General features: G+C 40.4%; 2 long non-coding RNA genes across 2 annotated transcripts; one reads left to right on the top strand and one right to left on the bottom strand.

Moving 5' to 3' along the window:
- Nucleotides 1-3,056, top strand: LOC134735526 (uncharacterized). The gene is made up of 3 exons (XR_010118693.1): nt 1-293; nt 604-678; nt 1,714-3,056. It is a non-coding gene; the product is annotated as an uncharacterized lncRNA (long non-coding RNA).
- A 3,217-nt stretch (nt 3,057-6,273) lies between these two features.
- On the bottom strand, nt 6,274-12,263 carry LOC134735525 (uncharacterized). Its single transcript, XR_010118692.1, has 4 exons — nt 12,202-12,263; nt 11,649-11,711; nt 9,520-9,606; nt 6,274-6,584 (listed from the first exon to the last, which is right to left on the bottom strand). It is a non-coding gene; the product is annotated as an uncharacterized lncRNA (long non-coding RNA).
- Nucleotides 12,264-12,704: the final 441 nt, after the last annotated feature.

The raw sequence follows: 12,704 nt of genomic DNA, 5'->3' as shown, positions 1-12,704 counted from the left end.
TAGATCTAAGTGATTGTACTCAATAAATAGTGTGGAGACCAGAGCTCGGTGCCTTTTGCAGCCTCCATTTTGCAACTGGCCCCCTGGCTCCCACCTTTCTGAACTCTTAACCTGTCTCTTCTCAATCCTTTGTCGCCACCGGACTTCGGGTACCCTACGGGTGGTGTTGAGGCTGGTCCCCAACACAGCAGCATTTGGGATCTAGAAGTCAGCCCCAGGAAGCAGCCAACAAACAGATTAGTGGAGCATTGCCAGGGGAGTCCCAGAAAGAGCTGAGCAACACTTTGATGGAGGTAGGGGAGCAGAGGTTCTGCTATTATTACCTTGGAGGGGACCACCGAACCACTAAACATTTGGATTATGTTGATATTAATGACAATTATGGCAATAATAGCTTGGTATGTAGCAGCGCTCTTCGAAGTCCCAATAATTGTCTTCAAGAATTACCACTTCAAGTTTGAAACAAAGTTGTCTGTATTTTCATCAGACACAAAGACAGACTTTTCTTTCTACCGTGTCCTTTATGTGCAAGGAGGCCAGATTAGTGAACGTTCCTTAGCTGTTTTGAGAGTCACTAACTTCCTTGTATCTTCATCCTCCCAGCTTCTGTGAGCTGTCATCAGTGGAGAGCCCTGGCCACAGCCCATACTACCTTGGTGCCCTTGGGAAGTAAAGAAGGTAAGGAGTGATCTGAAGTGGAGCTCTTTGGACTGTTTTTGGGTTGCCAGTTGTTGTGGCTGTGGTTTGGTTTTTCCCAGCACCCTTTCCCCCTGCTTCTGCTGGCAATGGATCATGTCCCACCTCCCCGCTATCACAGTGACTAGTCACTGGGCCAGTAACACCCTCACTGTAACCAACACGACGGGTGGTTCAATCACCTGACAGGTGTCAGTCCCATGACCACAACCAAGGAGGATTTAACAAGGGGATTTTATTACTTGCAAGAAGTAAGGACACCCACGATAGTTCCCCAAAGCAGTCCCTCCACAAACGAAGGTACAACAGGGCTTTTGTTGGGCTAGTTGGCTGAGTGTGTGTGGGGGTGGAGTGAAGGCGACACAGGTGCAGTCACCCATCGTGCTTCCTCACACGTTGCATGTATAGAAAATGGCAAAGAAGCTCCTCCCTGGACTGGGTTTTTAGTTTGGTAATGAGGAGAGTTCACCAAAGCTCATCTCCAACTCAGGCACCTCTGGATCCATCTGGTTTTTATTTTTTCAGGGCTGAGCTTCTTTCTGGAGCTTTTTGGAACAAGAAGAACTCAGGGTGCAACAGTTACAAGTGAGTTCTTTTTCATGGCATGCACCCTAAAGCCTGGGACCCTGAGTTAAAAGAGTAGCACATCCCCTTGGCCAAAACAAATGGATTGCTTTGTGATTCAAGCTAAGCTGGGAAAGAGAAGTCTTCTTTCATCTTGGGCCACTGTCTGGGAATGATGGAAGCTTAGCACTGCCTGTTAAAGGAGGCCTAGTTCATAAGACTAGGGGCTCAGGATTGGATCTGATCATTTCAATACAATTTTAGCCCCAAGATTCACTAGGTAAGGAATATGACATACTCAGAGAAAGAACTGTATAGGGTAAATCATTGGAGTTTCTTCATAGATGGGATTTTTTGCTCCAATGGTGTATCAGTGATAAGTAGGTAATGCAGAAACATACAACCCTCAAATCTAAGCTCAATACAATTGAAGTTTGTTTCTTGTCCACATAGCATGCTGTCATGGGCTGGCAGGGGCACTCTACTTATCATGGCCTCTCAGGGATCCAGTCTGGCAGAATGATAAAGATCTCTAAGCCAGAGGGAATAAAGTGCTCTGCAGGACCTCTCACTGGAAAGAAACACACTCAGCAGGAAAGCAACCAATCCTTTCCACTCACACCATCAGAATAGATGAAAGTGACCCATCCCTTCCACTGACACCAACAGAAGAGACAAGAACGACCCATTACTTCCACTCACGCCATCAGAAGAGATGAGAACGACCCATCCCTTCCACTCACACCATCAGAAGAGATGAGAAGGACCCATCACTTCCACTCACACAATCAGAAGAGACAAGAATGACCCATTACTTCCACTCACACCATCAGAAGAGATGAGAACGACCCATCCCTTCCACTCACACCATCAGAAAAGATGAGAAGGACCCACCACTTCTACTCATGCCATTAGAAGAGATGACTTGGCTCCACCTCCCATAGGCGGCCAAGAAGTGCTATCCTACAATGTTCTCATTCTGTTGATCCTCAGTCCATTTGGTTCTTTCTTCTGGGAATTTTCCTTTACCTTTCCTTGCCCACATCTAAAGTGAGCATTGAAGAATATGTCCTCCTTGGGGGCAGAACAGCTTTCTCAGCCTGCCTCCTGCCTGGGGAAAGGGGGAGGTCCAGGGTCGCTTTAAATTTTGAACAGTTGTAAATATTTCTAGTCCAAGCTCCTGATTTCTCTGGCTATACAACTCTCTTAAAAACTTAATTGGCTTCTTATCTATTTAATTCTGATCAGCTTCATGTGCCCACAGTTACACTCAGTTCTTTTCTTTTCTTTTTCCTTTTTTTTTGAGACAGAGTCTCACTCTGTCGCTCAGGCTGGAGTGCAGTGGCACAATCTCAGCTCACTGCAGGCTCCGCCTCCTGGGTTCACGCCATTCTCCTGCCTCAGCCTCCCGAGTAGCTGGGACTACAGGTGCCCGCCACCACGCCAAGCTAATTTTTGTATTTTTTTTAGTAGAGACGGGGTTTCACCATGTTGGTCAGGCTGGTCTCAAACTCCTGACCTCAGGTGATCCACCCGCCTCGGCCTCCCAAAGTGCTGAGATTACAAGCGTGAGCCACCGTGCCCAGCCCACTCAGTTCTTTCAAGACGTGCCTTGCTCTCTTGACTTGAATCTATTGGGCTTGATAGAAAAGTTGTGCTTTCATCTTTTTCCCAGGGCCACTTTGTTTTCCCCGTTCTGGGACCCAGGCTGATGGAGAAGCCAGCATCTTGAACACTACAGTGGCTATGTAGAGCGGAAAAAAGTCAAGTGGCAAAGTATGCCAGTTCTTAAATCTGTCACCTGGAAGTGACACGCATCACTTCTGCTCACATTTTATTGGCTAAAGCAGGTCATGTAGTCAAACTTCATTTCAAGTGGGCCACAGGGTGCAGGTAGCAGAATGCAGTTAGAGTGCATAGAAAGCTGCAATCTTTGTGGACAGAATGAGTGACCATAGCATGGTATTGCATTTTGGTGAGCATGTGCTGCATAAACAGAAAGTAGAAAGTGAGATTAAACTGTAAAGACCACTGATTATTCTGGTAAGTGGGCTGAGTCTAAATTAACATGTTATTGTAATTAAATAATGTAATAATGTAATGGACTGCCTTGAAGGTTTTGCATAGGAAAATACCTTTGGCTGTCCCATTGGGGAGGAAATTGGAAGAAGATTCAAGTCCTCATATTAGAGAAATAGCTGGCTAAATGAATAGATTCCTGAAAGTTGGTTGTTCCATGGGATTTATGCCAAAGACTAAAGAATTTTGATGTTTCTTTGTGTTATTCAGACCTTTATGTGATTTATAAAAACTTCAGATGGCTGCAAGAGAAGATATCCTTTCAGATATTATTCGGGTTAACGAGGAAATTGGACATGGCCTTAGGATGAAATGAAAGGCAGGCACAGATTAGGTCAGTTGATTATTCTGTGCCGAGCTAGCACAGAATTAAGTCAGTAACTTAAAAACAGAAATGAATGAATGTCAGAGTTCCATTCGTTTTAGGCTTCTGATTGTGGAGGAAGTTGTATGCCAGAGCTTTGGTAAATGCATGAACTCTACACACCATATTGGAGAGAACTGACATTTTAATAATATTGATTCTTCTCATCCATGAACATGGAACATCCTTTCAATTACTGGGTCTTTGTTGTAGCCTCTTTCCAAGACATCTCTCAACAGCCCCAGCCTCCTGAAATTTACACCCTGTGTAAATGTGGTGCAGTCTCTACCACATTGACTCAGAGCTGGTCTGTGTGACCAATCAAGTATGGACGATGACGATGTGTGACGTCTGGGGCTAGGTCATAAGAGGCATTGCAGCTTCCTTTGTGGCTTCTTGGATCATTTCTCTGAAGGAAGCCAACTACAATGTTTCATAGTCACTCAAACAGTCGTATGGAGAGGCCCATCTCCCAGCTCAAGTAAAACCTTCAGATGGCTGCAGTCTGGACCAAAAAATCTTGACTGCAACCTCATGAGAGACCACAAGCCAGAACCACTCAGTTAGAGCATTCCTGAATTTCTGACCTGTTTATTCTTATTTTAAGCAACTAAGTTTTAGGGTAATGTGTTATGCAGCAATGAACAACTAATATAATATTTTAATTCGTATCAATAAATGTTTCATAATTTTGTGCACAGAAAACTTGTACTTTTAAAATTAATTAGATTTTTATTAGATTTATTTCTAGGTATTTGATGTTTTTTGATGCATCTATAAATTGTATACTTTAAATTTTATTAATATTTTGTGTCTTGTATACAGTAAAACAATTGATTTTTATATAATGACTTTTATCCAACATTAACTAATTCTTATAACTTTTAATTTATGTGTAGATAAAAGAGTTGTTTTAAGACACTAGATAAGTTTGTTAATTTTAGTAATTTATCTGTAGATTTTCTTGGGTTTTCTATGAATATAATAATGTCATCTGCAAATAATGACAGTGTTGTGTCTTTCTAATTCATATGGCTTTTATTTTTAATTCTTGCTTTATTTGTATTTATTTGTATAAGCTTTGTAATTGTTCCCAATGCAAGGCCTGGTCTATCAGTCAGCTATTATTGAAAGTTGAGGCCGCGATCGGTGGCTCATGCCTGTAATTCCTAGCACTTCGGGAGGCCAAGGAGGGTGAATTGCCTGAGGTCAGGAGTTCGACACCAGCCTGACCAGCGTGGAGAAACCCTGTCTCTACTAAAAATACAAAATTAGCAGGACATGATGGTGCGCACCTGTAATCCCAGCTACTTGGGAGGCTGAGGCAGGAGAATCACTTGAACCCAGGAGGCAGAGGTTGTGTTGAACTGAGATCGCGCCATTGCACTCCAGCCTGGGCAACAAGAGCGAAACTCTGTCTCCAAAAAAAAAAAAAGAAAGTTGAAATCCTCTGCAAGGTTTTCAGCAGGTGACACAATATGTTGTCATTTTAAGGCTCACTCTGGCTGCTGTGTTGAGGAGTAAACAGAATAAGCTTTTGAGATCTATTGCATAGCATGATGTCTATAGTTAATGTAATGTATATTTCAAAATTGCTGAGAGTAGATTTTAAACGTTTTCACCACAAAAATTGGTAAGTACTGTATGGGAGATGAGAATATGTTAATTAACTTGATTAATCATTCCATCACGTATGCATATATCAAAACATCACATTGTACTTCGTAAATATGTAGAATTATTATCTGTCAATTAAAAGTTAAACAAGAAAATAGATTGGAGGCAGTGGTAGAAGCAGGCAGATGACTTAGTAGGCTGTTCAATGAGACAATAAGAGATGATGGTGGTAGTGGTCCCAGGTGATAAAGGCCGGGGGGTGGAGGGAAAAGGCATCGGATTCCGAATATGCTGAGAGTAAAACCGGTAGGATCTCCTGACCATTTGAAAGTGGGACACGAGATAAAAGGAGGAATCAAAGCGTCTTTCCAAGTTTCCTATCTCAGCAATCAGATGCATCTGCCATCAGTTGAGATAGGGGTGACTATGGTTGGAGAAAGACTATGAATGAAGCTGGTCTGGTGAATTTTGAATGTTTACATTTGAAAAATTATTTTAGCCTCCCCAAATGACAAACACATGTAACTGGGCTATTCAAAAAATAACTACAGAATTTATTTTTTTAAAAAGTAATTCATCTTACACGGTAAGCAGTGTGGTTGAGTGATAACATAAGTTGAAAGGTGAGTGACAACCATTTTCTCTGCTAGGGGATGTTGGGTATCCCTGCGAGTGTGTGTCTAGCTCTGCTTGGAGAAAACACGGATGCCTCTGTGGTCAAGAGGTCCAGCTCAAATGGCTCTTTTGCCTCTGCCACGACAGGCCCTAAGTACAGAGCTTATTTGTTTATTGAATGCAACAACAACAGAAAAGCCTTGTCATATCCTGTTCCGTAGATGAAAAAGCTAGAGGCTTTTCAGGAGAAAAAAATTACACTAACCTTAGCAAAGATAATTTTCTGAAACTTCCCTTTCGTGGATGTGGCTGTATCCCTCATCAGTTGTAGTCTTCACTGTGTACGCAGTAGGGGAAAGTGAAGGACGGAAAGAGGCTTAGGCTGACTCCCAAGATCTCAGAAAACAGTTTGTTCTTTTTATTAGCTGTGAAGCTGAAAGTTGAATCCTACAACAACACAATTCTTGATATTTTCACTCCTCTGAACATGCGAGTTTAATTCAAGATAAGAAATGCTTTGGGTGCTGTTAAACGTACACACTGTCTGTTGTGTTATGAATTGTAGGACGCATTTCAGAACACGTGGAGGGCTGATTATAAATGATCCTTTAGTGCCAGCAAAAAGGTGGTAGCTCAGGATGCCAGGTTACTATAAAAACACCAGGGGAATGGGAAGAGTGAAAGGATGCCATGTGGAGAAGAAATAAATTTCTGAAATAATACCTGCATGCCACGTCTCATGTTTTCCTTTCATTAAATTCATAGGTAATAGGAAGAATGCTGCTAATATGCAAAAATATCAATAACCTTGAAATGTATTTAGGTGTATGTGAAGGTAAATTCTCTAGGCCTTTTAAAAATATAGATTCTTTTTAAGTATGTGGTACAGCAGATAAACAGAATAAAATATTTTTCAAGCTGCAACCATGGAGCTAACAACTAAGCAGGAAGCAAAGCGCCATGATTAATGCTCCATCTATTAATAAGCAGTTTGGACTTTAGCCATCAATAGAACCATTGTTGGTCAATAGTGCCACCAACAGTTAAGTCATGAGGTTTGACATCAGCTAGGTCTGATAGATTCCTGCATCACCACTCAGGACAATTCCTGAGCCTGTTTGTGCCTCAGTTTCTTAATTTGTAAAGTAGATGAACACTTACAGTTGTGAGGATTAAATGAGGAAACATGCACATACAGTTCAGTGCGATGCTTGGAAGTACAGTGAGAGCTCAATAAATGGTTGTGCTGACAATAAAGATGATGAGGACAATCATCAAGAGAGTCATTTCGACTCAGTGGTAAGATTACAATTTCCAGGGCAGAATAAAACATTCAGCAGAGTCACGGTCCAAGGCCTACCCTAATGACTCGTTAGGTCAATTAAAAAAAAAGGACAATTTCTCATTGACACAGAAACTGATGGTATTTGTCAAATTCAGCTCAGTAGAAACGCCACAGGAATACCACAAAATGCATTTTTAAAAACCATTGAGCTTTGCATAGAAACCTAAGTAGTACTTGTTATGATAAAGTTGTAGATATTGTTTATAGAATGTGATCAGGTGGCAGAGTGACAACCTGAACCTCGGGTGGTCCAGGATCAATCAAGAGATGCTTTCACTGACCTTTATCATTTCACGTGGATGAAATTATAACTTTCGGAAAGCATTATGATAAATTTATAGTGCACACTATTTTAGAGGCTGACATGTACAATTCTCTTTTCAGCTCAGTATTGAAAAATGGAAATAAAACCGAATGGTGCTAGAATTAGTAGGAGAATTAAGAGAGTAAGGAGAAAAACTGCTTCTCACTCCAACGGGTTTACAACACCCAACGTGGCACGAAAGCCGTGGCAAAAACAGTAACTCAAAGGAATTGTAAATTTCCCTCCTCTTCTCTATTTTCTTGCCAAAGGCAGAAAATACCTCAGAAAGAGATGGAAAACCATAGTTTTGAAGACACTGGTATGTCTTTGGTGAAATGTTCTGTATCTATAACTTGTGATTAAGCTCAGGATAGACATTTGGAGAGAAACATTTGTAGGGGATGGCTGACCTTCCGAGTGGAAAATAAATGCAAAGCTGAAGAGGATTATTTCTATAACTTCTTAACATAATCTTATTCAATCATTAGAAAAACCTCATTAATTTTGTCTACGGGGAAGAGAGCCAGTCTGAAACTGTATAAAATATTGACTATAGGCCGGGCAAGATGGCTCACGCCTGTAATTCCAACACTTCGGGAGGCCGAGGCAGGTGGATTGCCTAAGGTCAGGTGTTTGAGACCAGCCTGGCTAACATGGTGAAACCCCGTGTCAACTAAAAATACAAAAAATAGCTGGGCATGGTGGCGCATGCCTGTAGTCCCAGCTACTCAGGAGGCTGAGGCAGGAGAATCACTTGAACCCAGGAGGCAGAGGTTGCAGTGAGCCAAGATTGCGCCACTGCACTCCAGCCTGGGTGATAGGGCAAGACTGCACATGTACCCTAAAACTTACAGTATAATTAAAAAAAAACCCAAAAAAACTTGATTACAGATTCTGTTTAAAGAAATATACCTTATTTCAAATATTCATCATATACTCTGAGGGAAAAAATGTATTAACAGATAAAGATGAGGTGATTTGGAATAATCCTACACCACACCATGAAGAATAAAAGTAAAAAAAACCCTTTAAATATACATGAGCTGCTTGGCCCAGAATTGATCATTTCTGAAAACCTTGTTTTAAAAAGGGACTGTTGATTTGGTCTTGGATTTTTATTATTTTACTCAGGAGTAGGATTCTGAACACTTATAGTGGAATCAATTATTTTAATCATATGGGTCAGACCCGAAGTATTATAAATACTAAATAAATACAGCTTCAAAGAATTTCTGGAGTATTTATTTTCTAACTACATGGTCCCAGGTGTTAATCTGTAATCAGGGTTGCCCCTATTTCTCCAAATTCTCAGGAAATTGTTAGTTTTCTCTACGACTTATTGCATGAAACTGATGGTCCCATTTTTTTCAGAGTATTGATAAAGCATTTGTTTTAGCTTAGTCTTATAATAGGGTAAAATATGAAGCTTTAACTTAAATATATTAAAGCATGTGATACGGTTTTGCTGTGTCCCCACCCAAACCTCATGTTGAACTGTAAGCCCGTGTTGGGGGAGGAACCTGGTGGGAGGTGATTGGTCATGGGGGAGATTTCCCCTATGCTGTTCTCATGATAGTGAGTGAATTCTCAGAATATCTGGTTGTTTAATAGTGTGTAGCACATCCACCTTCACTGGCTTCCCTTTTGCCTTCTGCCATGATTATAAGTTTCATGAGGCCCGTCAGCCATGCTTCCTGTACAGCCTGCAGAATGGTGAGTTAATTAAACTTCTTTTACTCATGAATTACCAAGTTTCAGGTAGTTGTTTAAAGCAGTGTGAGAATGCACTAATACAGTATGAATGTGTCATATATACTTTCAGGAATGATGCTGTAGCCATTGTTTATCACCAGAGTTCCAAACCTGAAAGTCCTCGGTCTGACAGGCCTAGGCATAAATAATAATCACACCAGTGAACATTTACTGAGTGCTTACCATGTGCTAAGTGCTTTTTCTTGGGTGGTCCATTTGTCAGCATCTTGGATGTCTCGAAGCTCTCCATCTTGCTGGGATTAAATCGTCCTTTAAGGTTTTCGAAAAAAACAAACTCAGTCTCACTTCACAAATGGGTGTCATCCCATCTCTGCTCTGCAAAGCCTCCCTGGGCAGGTACCTATGGTCCTCCAAGTTCCCTCTAACTTGGTGATTGCCCTCCTGTCTCTTGGCCTCCATTCTTCCTTTCCCTTTCCCCTCTTGCCCTCTCTTTTCTGTACCATGTCACCTCACTGTGCATCCACTGTTTCAGTTCCTTCACAGCCCGAAGCACTTACCATTCAAGGCTGTGTATAAAACAGAGTTTACAAAAGGCTTACAACTTTGAGGGGAGTTATTGAAGCAAGATTTTAAATTCCTAGTGCTCTCCCATCATCTCATATTTAGAAGAACGCTACAGATAATGGGAAATTGAAAGCCACAGGTCTACACCTTTGCTCGGATTGAAATAAATGGCATCTTTATGTGGAAAAAAAAAGACCTGACTCACTAGGGGCTACTATAAATGGAAAGACTCCAAAACTTCCTAATAATATTTAACTTAATAATGCTAAGTCACAAAGGTTTTGTAAGCTGATGGATCCTAGTAATAAAACACATACACACAGACACACACCTACTAATTTTAATAGTCTAAACCAGTGGCTTCCATCATTTTCACGTGGTCACTTGATAAACCTTCCTCCCTCTGTTAATTTGGAAGCTGAAACCTAGCTATATTCACATAGCATATAATCTGACACCTGGGGAGGATAATGAGTTTTGCTCAAAATGTATACAAGACAGAGTGAAGAAAGCCAAACAAAACAAAATAGGTCATGTTTTCCATTCTAGTGATCATCAACCACATGGGGTTAAGGCAAGTTGTCAGAACATTATTGGATTGCCCACAAATGAAATCCATCAAGTGATAGTCTGTTGATTGAAACTGTCAAATGTCACTGCTACCATGTGCCTTTGGGAATTCCCAAACTGCTCATTCTGGCACCACAGGAAGTGAAGAGGAGCAATAAAGACAAGAAATGAGAATAGGTTAAGCCAGAGGGTCTCAGCCTTGGCACACATTAGGATCACCTGGGGGAGCTTTTATACATCATGATGCCCAGGCCACAGCTCAGGCCAGAGGAGGTAGGAATCTCCATGAATGGGACCCAGGCAGCAGCATATCTCAGAGTCCCCAGATAATGCAATGTGCAGTCAATACTGACAGCCACTATATTAGATTGAAAACAACAACTAGCAAAACATGGAAAAGGTGATCAAAAACGTATTAAAAATGCAAACAGTGAAATCCCTTATAAATTAAGGCTATAAACATTACCAGTGATAATGTATTTGCTGACCACAGCCGATTATAACAAGAATCTCTGGACTTACTATTTATCTGGACTTTGTAACATTCATAGATTCTTATGCTTAGCTAAAAAATGGCGCCACCATTTTTTTTAACTTAAATCAAATATCTCTTGATAATGGTGATGTTCTTGAGAAGTACCTGACCTGAGAAGATTAAAATCTCTTGAAATACGTGAATTGAAAAGATATTATAAGTATACTGTCCAGACCTAGGTACTGAGATGAATTTTAGAACTACGTAGATATCAAAAGTTAAAGAAAAGACAAGTATTGGGGGGAAAAAAGATACTATATTTACTAAGATTAACCCACAATAAGATGCTAGTAATATCAATTTCTTTGACCAAAAAAGTTTTAAAGGAAAAAGGAAGCTCTCTTCAATTGAGTTGGCTAAAAGGTTTGTAAGTTTTCAGGGTCTGAAATGTCTGAATCATTTTTGCAACTAGTGGAAAAAACAAATGGTGAAATTTTGATTGATTTTCTTTGAAATAATCTTTGGTTTATGAAGCCATAAAGCAAAACTGGGGATGATTCTAATCCCATTATCAATCTCATGATTTATTTATAGATTATTAAAACTCCATCATTAATAAAAGTTATACTTCCAACTGGTATACTATCAGAATAAACAAAGAGAGTTTTTCCCTCCTGGAATTCTGAAGCCAAATACTCTCACATAATTTTGCTTATCTCAGTTTTTAAGATCTCAAGAGTACCTCACTCCCATGGCTTTGGAAGTATCCACTACAGCACATTCGAGCTAATTTCTCCTGATCCACCTGTTAAAATATTGACAGTACTTATTACCATTAGGAGCAAGTTTATATGCTTAAATCTTGCCAGGTTCAGCATAAATGTTGACAATGATAAGTTGGGCTGATGAAAACCAATCAATACTATTTCCTACACATCACTTTCGTAATGCCTCACAGAATTACAGGTGATTAACTGCAGAAGAATATGTCAGCAGTAAAAATTAGTGTTATCTGTGGTCCATGTTTATTGGTCATTTAATTCTTATAAGTCAAATTATTTTGACTTAATGTGATTCTAAATTATATTAAAACCACGCAAACCAGAACCAAAATATTCATTAAGATGTAAGACTCCAATATTCATGATGAATGAACTTTCACTTAGATTTATCCTTTGTTATAAGTTAACTATATTACCTACAGTTATAAGTTTGTATAATTTAAAATATGAGAAAGAAAATTTCTGCAAGAGACCAAAGCCTCAGACTTAAGAAATGTTCAGGCTTCAGCATACCTTGTTTGGATGAAAAGTGGGTCTAAAAAATCATCTTGTTACAGCCTGGTCAGGAGTGTGTGAAATATCTGGGCAAAGCAAAAAACAAAAAGCAAAGAAACACACAAAATTCCACTAACCACCCCCCACCCCACCACCAAATCTCACACACACACACACACACACACACACACACACACACACACACACACCCGCCCAACCAACCAAACAAGCAAGCAAGCAAACAAACAGGATGGGGGACACATTTCTTGAGTTCTGGTGGGAGTCAGGGCTCCCAGCTCTGGAGGAGTGATCTACAGCAGCATTTCTCAAAGGATGTGAGTGGATAAAACCCTTGAGACGTTCTACAGAAAAAGAGTTCTGTAGACAAATTGGAGAAGTGTCACTCACCCACTGGAGATTACCTGTGCATGTTAGTCTATTAAAGCCACTGAGAACTTCTCCAGTAAAGACAAATGACAATTTCCACTAGTCAGTATTTTCCACCTTGGTTTGACCATGGA

Source organism: Symphalangus syndactylus, chromosome 21, assembly GCF_028878055.3.
Source record: "Symphalangus syndactylus isolate Jambi chromosome 21, NHGRI_mSymSyn1-v2.1_pri, whole genome shotgun sequence".
In the NCBI taxonomy this organism is placed as follows: Eukaryota; Metazoa; Chordata; class Mammalia; order Primates; family Hylobatidae; genus Symphalangus; species Symphalangus syndactylus.
Note: the sequence above shows the minus strand (reverse complement) of the source record. Positions and strands in the feature narration are given on the sequence as shown.